Source organism: Macaca thibetana, chromosome 7 (assembly GCF_024542745.1).
Source record: "Macaca thibetana thibetana isolate TM-01 chromosome 7, ASM2454274v1, whole genome shotgun sequence".
NCBI lineage: Eukaryota > Metazoa > Chordata > Mammalia > Primates > Cercopithecidae > Macaca > Macaca thibetana.
The window spans coordinates 120429913-120439548 of record NC_065584.1 but is presented as its reverse complement, the minus strand read 5'-3'; positions in this window follow the sequence as shown (position 1 = coordinate 120439548).

Below are 9636 nucleotides of genomic sequence, written 5' to 3'. Positions count from 1 at the left end.
CAAATGATCTGCCCTTGCACATTGTGTCCTGCTCACCGACATTTTGGGGATGGGCATAATATCATCATTTTATTATGAATGGATAATTCTTTCTTTCAATTGCCCTATGTAGCTTATGAAGTGCCACATAAACTTCTTTTACAGCCTCATTAGAGAAGCCGGAGAGCTGGAGCAAATGCATGACTCTGTATGTGAGCAGAGCATGATCAGGGCATTTCTGAGCACTAATTGGTTGAACCAGCCAGTGGTCCCATTGTTCAGTCAGTGGCCACAATCACAGGAGTGCAGGTGACATAATTGTCCTTTCAAAGAAGGCTGTATCTATTTCATACTTTACCTGGTACATAATCAGTTTTATTGATTCTAAATAAACACCTGACATTTGGTTGCACAAATTTTGCAATAAAGGTTCCAGAAAGCAATCTCCCCACAACACAATAGCTGAAAATAGATTGTAGGTCAAGCAAATTGCAGAAGGTTAATGAGGCTGGAATATGTTCATATCAAGTCTCCTCATTTCCATGCACCTACCTTGGAGGTTGATGGAGAGGCCAAGGCTCAAGCCAGTAAGATCCTCATACATGTAAGGCTCAAGTGGTGGTCACCTCACACATCTCGTAGAAGAGCCCTTGCCCAGCTTCAAGGAAGGTGGTGAGGCACATTTCTCTATCCTCAGATCACACTTAGCAGCCTGTATAATTTATTTAAAAGGAAGACGTGTTTATTGAGTTTCAGCCACAACGTGTGGTCCTGCTGCTCAGAATCTATGTTTTGAGGGGTGCTACCTTTGACTGCCCCTCCTTCCCCATTCTCCACTATCTCTGGAACACAGGATATCCTATCAACCTACATTGGGAGAACTTATCTGTTCTTTGACTGCTCCTTCAGGCCCTGGGGCTTATGCCAACTTACTGGTTTGTACCAATTCATGTGTTTTGTTTGCCCTCATTTGCTTTGGAACTCCTGATGTGGCCTGTGCTTTCTGCTGGCCCATTTCAGTGCCACTGAAAGCTAGACTCAGTACCCAGCTGCAGCTACTGGCCCTGCCCACTCTGACATGTCCATACTCCTTTTCTTCTTGATTACCTGCCACAAGATAAATACCATTTGCCAGGTTCCCCTAATCAAACGACTTCTGTATCTGGCCATTCCAGATCTATCTGGCCAGTGCCTACCACGACTTAGTACTGACAGCAAAGATAAAGAATATTGATTGCATGTGACTATAAACTCTGTTCCCAACCCCCTTTAATGGTTCTTCATTGAATTCTGTAAAGCACACGAGGAGTGAAAAGATCAGTATTTTATATTACAGGTGGGGTGGTGAAAGTAATATATATTGGGTACTTGCTGAGGAATAGACATTTTGTCTTTCTTAGAGCCAGAAAATGCTTCTTGGGGATGAGAAAAGAAAAATTGAGCATATACAACAGTAAAAACTAGATATGATAAAAATTACTTTAAGAACAAAGTATGAGAGCATATCATCATTTTGAAAAAGCACTGGGCACAAGAATGTGAAATATGAAAATAGTCAAGGGACATATAAAGAGTATTTCAATATTAAAAAATAATGCTGCAGAGGAAAGTTTAGAAATCTCAGATTCAGAGACTGGAAAGTTCACCCTTTAACACAATGAAGACAATGATCATGTCTATTGTGTTTATTACCCTGTCTTCCATTTGACTTGGTTTTTAAGGAAATGGTAGAAACCCAAAATACTTTTAAAATGAACCCACAAATGAATGAATGAAATAATTTCTTGGATAGCAAACTGAACTGCATTATATAGCTGAAATATGTACAGTGACATTGGTGTATCAGCTAATTTTGTCCAAAAAAAAAAAAAACAAACCAAAAAACAAAAAACCTGTGTGTCTGCATCCAAAATAAATGTGGTTTTAGAAAGCAATAAATTTTATTTTGCTAGTTGATATTATCCCAATAAAGATTAAGATCTTAGTCATCTATCCACCTGTTTTCTTTTTAAAAATATAAGAAATGTTACCACTTCTGAGTGCATTAATTTACCATGCAATTTCTTAGCATGGTTATTTTTTACATTATTTAGAGAAAATGTGTCTTCCTGCTAGAAATATTTGCATTGTATGTATAGAGTTACTTATTGCTTGGATAATGCCCTATTAATTTCAATGGATTCCTTTTGACATAAAAATGGATTTGCACTGAAGGGCAAACACTACCTCCATATGTATCCAGGCTGCATTACAATTGAATTCATCACATTATACATTTATAGGTGTCTACCCCTGTTACACTGCTGAAATGGTCTGCCATAAAAAATGGCCATGTGAAAGCTGGTTTAAATTTCATGCATTTTTACTTGCAAAGTATCTGGTTAGATGAACAGAAGCCTCCAAGATGAAATCCTTTCCAACATGAATATGCTAACATGACTCTCAGGAAGCAACACCTCAGCACTTCATCCAGTGCCTTTTCTTTAGATTCCAATGACAGATTTGTTTCAGGGTCAGCATGTTGGAAAGCGCGAAGAATTTATTTTTTCAAGCTCACAGTGGTACATCAAGAGAGGAAAATGTAATCTCTTTCTTGTTTGCTTTGGCACCATTGATGTTAGTAAGTGAAAGCCCCTATGTGATCTTCAAAAGCCCAGTTTAGCATTTGGGACCTATTAGGTTATATCGTTAGAAATACTTGTTTAGTATATCAATTTAAATTTCTTAGACAATTAAAGTGTCTTTCTTTTTCTCATTTGGCCTGAAAAAAAAAATGTCTATGAAGCTGACTTCAGGTTTGGAGGCCAAACATGTTCCTCAGGGACAATGGAAACCAGACTTATTAATAATAGAAGTCTTCCTGTTCAGGGCGCTTCTAAAAGTGAGGGTCAAGGGTTTAGGAGAACACTAATTTTGTGTGATTTTTATCAAGTTTCCTTATTTTTCCATGAGTTAGAAATCTCAAATGGAGCTAAGTGTATTATGGAAAGTAACAGTATACTGGTAGGAGAAAACAAAAATCAGTAGGTGTCTTCTATGACTTCAGCAAACTAAAGGGAAAAGTGTTAATCATTAGTGTAAGTGTTAGTGTTTTGGGATTTTACTTCTGTCATAATAAAAGCAAAATAGAACAGAAACTGATAAGATTAACACCAGATTTAAATCAAAACCTATAGGTTTACACTCCAGTTCTGTCTTTCCTAATTGCATGACCTCAAAAAAGCCATTGGCTTCTGCAGTATCAGTTGTTTTACATGTATAATGGGGATAAAAGTACCACTTTGCATCTTTATACAGGGTGGGTATCCCTAATCTAAAAATCCCAAATCTGAAATGCTCCCATGAGCGTTTCATTTGTCATTGCTCAAAAAGTTTTGGGTTTTGGAGCATTTCAGATTTCAAATTAGGAATGTTCAACCAATAAACATATAATGCAAATATTCCAAATAAAAAAATATGAAATCTAAAACACTTCTTGTCCCAAGCATTTTGGGACCAATTAAATAAGATATTGTATGTTATAAGCTTTGGAAATTTTAAATGAATGGTATTTGTTATTATATATTAAACTCACATTATACTTGCTTTTACTAGCTTGTCTTGTCCCTTTTAATTCTTTTAGGTTTGGGTGTTTCTTTGTACTTTTGATTTCAGGAATTTAAATATTTCAGTGTTTAATTCTTCATGCCTTAAAGACTACAGGTTCTTTAGGCATGGCCTGTGAATTCTGAGTCTCATCTTTTCATGGTCAAATTAATACAAGGTGGCTTTATCATGATGTACTAATGGAATATGAATGAGTATGAATGAGGCACAGTGTATAAGGGTATCAGCTCCCTCATGTGAATACATGTAGGTCTGTTACATATAGGGGACATAGTGAATTGTGAGATGCTGAAGGTCTGGGTGTTCCATTTCTTTTTCTTATTTCTTCCCTTCTATCAAAAAAGTTATTAAATACCCAAGATATATAAGTAATACATATTAAGGCAGATCAAATTGGCTTATTGTAAATTTTAAAATATAGGGCCCATACTATTCTTTTGTCCTCCAATATGTTAAAAACACATATTTAGTAAAACTGTATTATAACACTCAAATAAGTCCGAATTTTTTTTAAAAAGCCTTTTCAGAGAAGTTAATGGGTCAAAGACAAGGTGGAAAATTAACGGTACCTTGAGTTACAAAGGACTTGAATTCTTTCTGTAGCTGGGAGTTTGAAAACTATTAATCACGTTATAACTTAAAAAGATATAAACGTGTACCAAGCAGAAAGAATTCTGTTCAGGTCTGCTGGCTCAAATACAATGGGCTGAATAGCAAAGTCCTGAGATTTCTTAGATGCATAATGTTCTTACAAATGGTCCATGCTATGCTAATAAAACTATTGTGACTAGGAGCTTTTGCAGTAGAAACTGACAGATGAGGCAGAGTTAAGTACTTTTTCAGACAAGCTACTACAGTAAATCATTAAGGCACACAAACAATCATCCTTCATCAGTGTGCAATTTGTTTCATAGCAATTGCAAATCGAAAACAATGTAAACAAACAAATCGACAACTAATGAACATCCCCCACCGCTTACTGTAAATAGATCTACAACTTTAGAAGAACACTTTATCCAACACATTGTCAACTCATTGTAAACACATCTACAACTCATAAACAACTCATTACCCAGTATGTTGTCACCTCATTGCAATTAAAGTTGAATGCTAACTGTACTGTATGTTCCTGCTCTGAATCAGATTATACCCAAGGAAGAAACTGCTAAGGAGAGCCAGTTCAGGAATGAGAAGCCTTTTATTTTACTTCTTCCTCACATCAGTTTGACTTCTTAAATTATTTGCCAAGGTTTACATAGAAATTAAACTGCATTTTTACCCTTTCCTCAGGTAGCCCACATTTTCCATTTGCATAGAGAAGGCAGTGGTTTCTCAGCACAAGTTTCTTTCATTGAGGAAAAGTAAATGTGTAAAGTATTCCCCAAGCAGTAGTAAAACTCACAGCTTTTACTGTAATTGCTTTGTGTGAACTGCATTTGGCATCCTTACCTGGTATATAATCTTTTGGTTAGGGCCAGTGTTTTTTACAGTCTACAGGATGATTATTTTGGGAAAGCAAACACGAACTTATGCTTGTCACCACAATTTTCCCTTAACGTTAACTTTACCTAAGGATTTAAGAGGGCTTATTCGCCATTCTGATTTACATAATCCTTATATCACGCAGGAAGTATTGCCAGATTATATGGGTGTGCCTATGTATAACATACATGCAAATACATGTACAACACATAAATAGATTTGCCAGCAGTTTGACACATTAGAAGGGTAGATTTATGAGATGAGGGTATACTTTTATAGTTTTTCAGGGTTTTTTTTTTTTTTTTTTTTTTTTCTGATTCAGACTAAGTTTCAACTGTCTTGGTTAATCTGTAGAAGAAAAGGATTGGAATTGGAATTCTACTAAATAAAAATGATTTACAAGCTCAGTATGTAATCCTATGTAAACAATTATATGTATGATTTAACATGTTTATAAGCATTACATTCACACCGGTCAACACAAAAGGACTCTGAGGGAGTAGAACAAGCTATGATTCAGAGGTTTGAGTTCTCTGTCTGGCTTTGCTTCTAAGAAAGAAGATCGTTTTCAAAGTTGTATTCTAAAATGTCAGTCTTAGATTCCCCCCTGGAAGATTAGAAATATTACCTCTAAAGTTTTGTCCAACTCTGTTTTATTCTGAGTATTTTAAATATCTATAGCAGAGGTCCCCAACTCCTGCGCCTCAGACTGGTACTGGTCCACAGCCTGTTAGGAACCAGGCTGCACAGCAGGAGGCGAGAGCCACCGGGAGAGCATTGTGGTCTAAGCTCCGCCTCCTGTCAGACTAGCACCGCATTTAGATTCTCATAGGAGCACGAACCCTATTATGAACTGCACAAGCGAGGGATCTAGGTTGCATGTGTTTGAAATGCTTGTTCCCCGGTGCTGTAAAGAAATAGCACTTGAACATAAATTTAATATATTTAGCAAGACTATTTTTATTTCTTGTAGAAAGGGTATACTTGTCAACAGTTTTGTTATGAGAGTATACTGAACAAAGGAGACAGGGTTATTTATATCCTGACGTGGATACCCTACTTCTGTGTCCAGTTTTTATTGGCTGGAACAGGACTCTACGTTTTGTATGTGTCTGGATTGGCTAGTAATTTAGAACTTTTTAAATGAGGCAAAGGCAAAGGAGAACAAAGGAAGGAGGAAGGAGCTTGTGGAATGTTGAGAAAGGTAAAAATGCCTCTAAATAAGGAAGAGCAACAGGCTATGACTTAATGTTTGTTTGGACTAGTATAAGTATGTTAGAGCAAATATTTAGGCTAAATTATGGGAGTAAAGAACATAAAGTATATTGATTTTTTTCTTATGGCTAGTAGATATTTAAGAATGTTGGCCAGGCGAGGTGGCTCACGCCTGTAATCCAGCACTTTGGGAGGCCGAGGTGAGTGGATCACTTGAGGTCAGTAGTTTGACACCAGCATGGCCAACGTGGGGAAACCCTGCCTCTACTAAAAATATAAAAATTAGCTGGGCGTGGTGGCAGGCACCCATAGTCCCAGCTACTCGTGAGGCTGAGGCAAGAGAATCGCTTGAACCTGGGAGGCAGAGGTTGCAGTGAACTGAGATCATGCCATTGCACTTCAGCCTGGGTAACAAGAGCAAAACTCCGTCTCAAAAAACAAAACAAAACAAAGAATGTTAGCACAGGTCTTTGAATAAATTTTGTTTTTAAGAGAAGTTACTATTTATTCCTAATTAGACAGGGAGGAAAGTCTCTTTGAAGAGGAACCTCTACTTTACTTTTCACAAGTGCTCCTTATAAGAATCTAATGCCTGATGATCTGAGGTTGAGGTGGACCAGTTTCATCCCCCAACCATCGACCCCCTCCTCCCCCATTCATGGAAAAATTGTCTTCCATGAAACCAGTCCCTGGTGCCCCAAAATGTTGGGGACTGCTAATCTATAATATAGCTAGCACTGGGGTGCTTTGGATAATATATAAGATGAAATGTTTTTTATCTTATGAAATCATGGGATGCATCAGGCCTTTAGAGCTAGGTAATTAAATCTGAATACATTTCTGTCACTTGCTAGCTGTGTAACATGTCCTCTCTGACCCTTAGTTTCTGTAGCTGTAAAATGAGATTGTAGGATTATTGTGAGGATTAAAACACCTGTTAAGTATTTAGTGCAATGCCCAGTGATGAACAAGTATTCAATAAATAATAGTGATTATATTGATAATGATGATGACAGATGACAATGATAATGATGGGGATAGCCAAACTAACTTACTGTCTTAGAGGGAAAACCCAGACCAATAATCCATTCATTCATTCAATCAATCCAGTATCCTCTTCTATTATCCTCTTGGCCATTATAGATAGGTCATGATGTTCTATGTCATTCACATTAATGTTTTCTTAGGAAAATACTTTTTGGGTGAGCCATGAATATTCTGTTATTCTTCTGTGACATATTCTATGATGAAAGTACTCTAAGTAGTGGTGCAATATTGAAGTATGGTCTCTAAATTTAAACAGTATTAAAAATATAGTTTTTACTGCAAAAGAGACTTTCGAAAATTTTCTTATATATATCACTCTCATACTTTATATTCAGTCAATATATTTATATTTATATTTATAATATTTATATATATATATTTATATTCAGTCAATATACTGAATTACTAAAAAGAGTGACAGCTTATTCTAGTATAAAGCTCAAAGAATACCGCTCTTTCTTTTAAGGTATAGGGAAATGGTTTCTCTCTTCTTCTCCTCCAAAAAGGATCTCATTTACTTCCCCCTCTTTTCTTCTTCTAATATCAGAAATGGAATCTTTGACATTTTTCATAGATTTATCCTTCTATTTCCATAGGCTGAAAAATCTAAATATTATTTAGAGAGAGAAATATGTTAGAATTAAGACAATTAGGGCAGCATTTGTGAGATAGAGAGTTGTAGGGAATGAGGTCAAGGACTTAGGGGAGCTGGGTCATGTAGGATCTTTCAGGTTAATGTCAAGACTTTGTGCTTTGAGATGAGATTCTTCTGTGGCTCTGTGCTGAATAGACTGTAGTGGTGGTTGGGGTGGGTGGGGAGGGCAGTAGGGAGTGGTGCTGGGACAATAGTAGAAGCAGAGAGAGCAGCCAAAAGCTTCTTGTAATAATCAAAGCAAGAGATAGTGGAGGCTTAGACCAGTGTAGTGGTGTAGTGGTGGTGGAGTGGTGAAAGGTGGGTGGGTGATTTTTGAAGAACTAGGACTCAGAACTTGATGATGAATTGGATGGTGTGGGAAACGAAAGATGAAAACAGAAAATTAAGTGTCCTACTGAACTGGACTTACTTGACCAGTTAGCTAGTCAGTTCATCTGTCTCACCCTCAGTTCCCTCACAGAGTTCTTATGAAGATTAAATGAGATAGATGGCACATAATTACCCCTCAACAAATTTTAGCTTTTATCTCTTCATCCGTCTTTTGCAGTATCAAACATTCCAGAAATAGTATTCTGTTCGCTGAGATCGTGACACAGATCATTTTATTATTGCTCTCAGTCAATGATAGATAGACAAGATGCCACAAAATAAATTCTAGGACAGATAAACGATCATGTTATGTCATAAAAAACTAAAATGTATTAGATATTCCAAAGCAGATAAATTTAAAATCCACTTTTCTTAACCAAAATTGGTGGACTGCTGGCAGTAACGGTTACAGCCTTACAGGCCTGAGCCAGTAAAGAGGCTTCCCAGTGCAGCCAGTCACGTGCTCATGGCAGCAACTTCCCTGAGACCTGGAGCCATCTGGAAAACTTGGGCCTGGCTTCAAAATGGCTGCCAGCTTCCTCTGAAGCCATATGCAAGGCAAATGTCTTACTTCCTTGGGACATTCTGACCTAATCAAGTGCTCAATTGTTTGTTTGTTTTCGAAGATTCTATCCAATTTCAAATATTTCTATCCAGCTACCTTTGGGTAAAGCAAACTAGCTTGAGATATTTATTCTCAGGTTGCCTGGTGCTCAGCTCAGTCATTGAAGAGAAAGTGCTCACTGAAATGTGCTTTCTAGGAGGGTCAAACTCTTGTGATCACAAATTGCATTTCTAGCTCTCATGAATGAAATGTTCATGAAAGTAAACAGGAGAGAGAATGGAAAACACAGTAACATGATAATAGCCAGTGTTTACTGAGCATTCTCTATGTATCCTTCACTGTTCCAAGTATTTAACATTTAATAGCTCACGTGCACAATACCCTTGTTAAATATGTACTATCCTGATGATGTCCATTTCCATAAGTTAAACTAAGGCATACACAGGCTAATTTTTTTTTTTCAAGCACAGCTAAGTGGTCAAGCCAGGATTTGAACCCAGGTGTCTAGCCTGAGGCTGCACTTTAAAGCATTGCTCAATTCTGCTCCTATCATCATGTTCAGAAAAATAAATCAAGGAACATATCAACTCATACTGAAGCATTAAAAACATTTCTCTGCATTAGGAGTGGCATCTCATTAATACTAATATAAAGAGTGTAGGTGAGCTGAAAGGCAAATGAAGGTCTGAAAGCCTATTTACACTCCAGGCCTATGGGT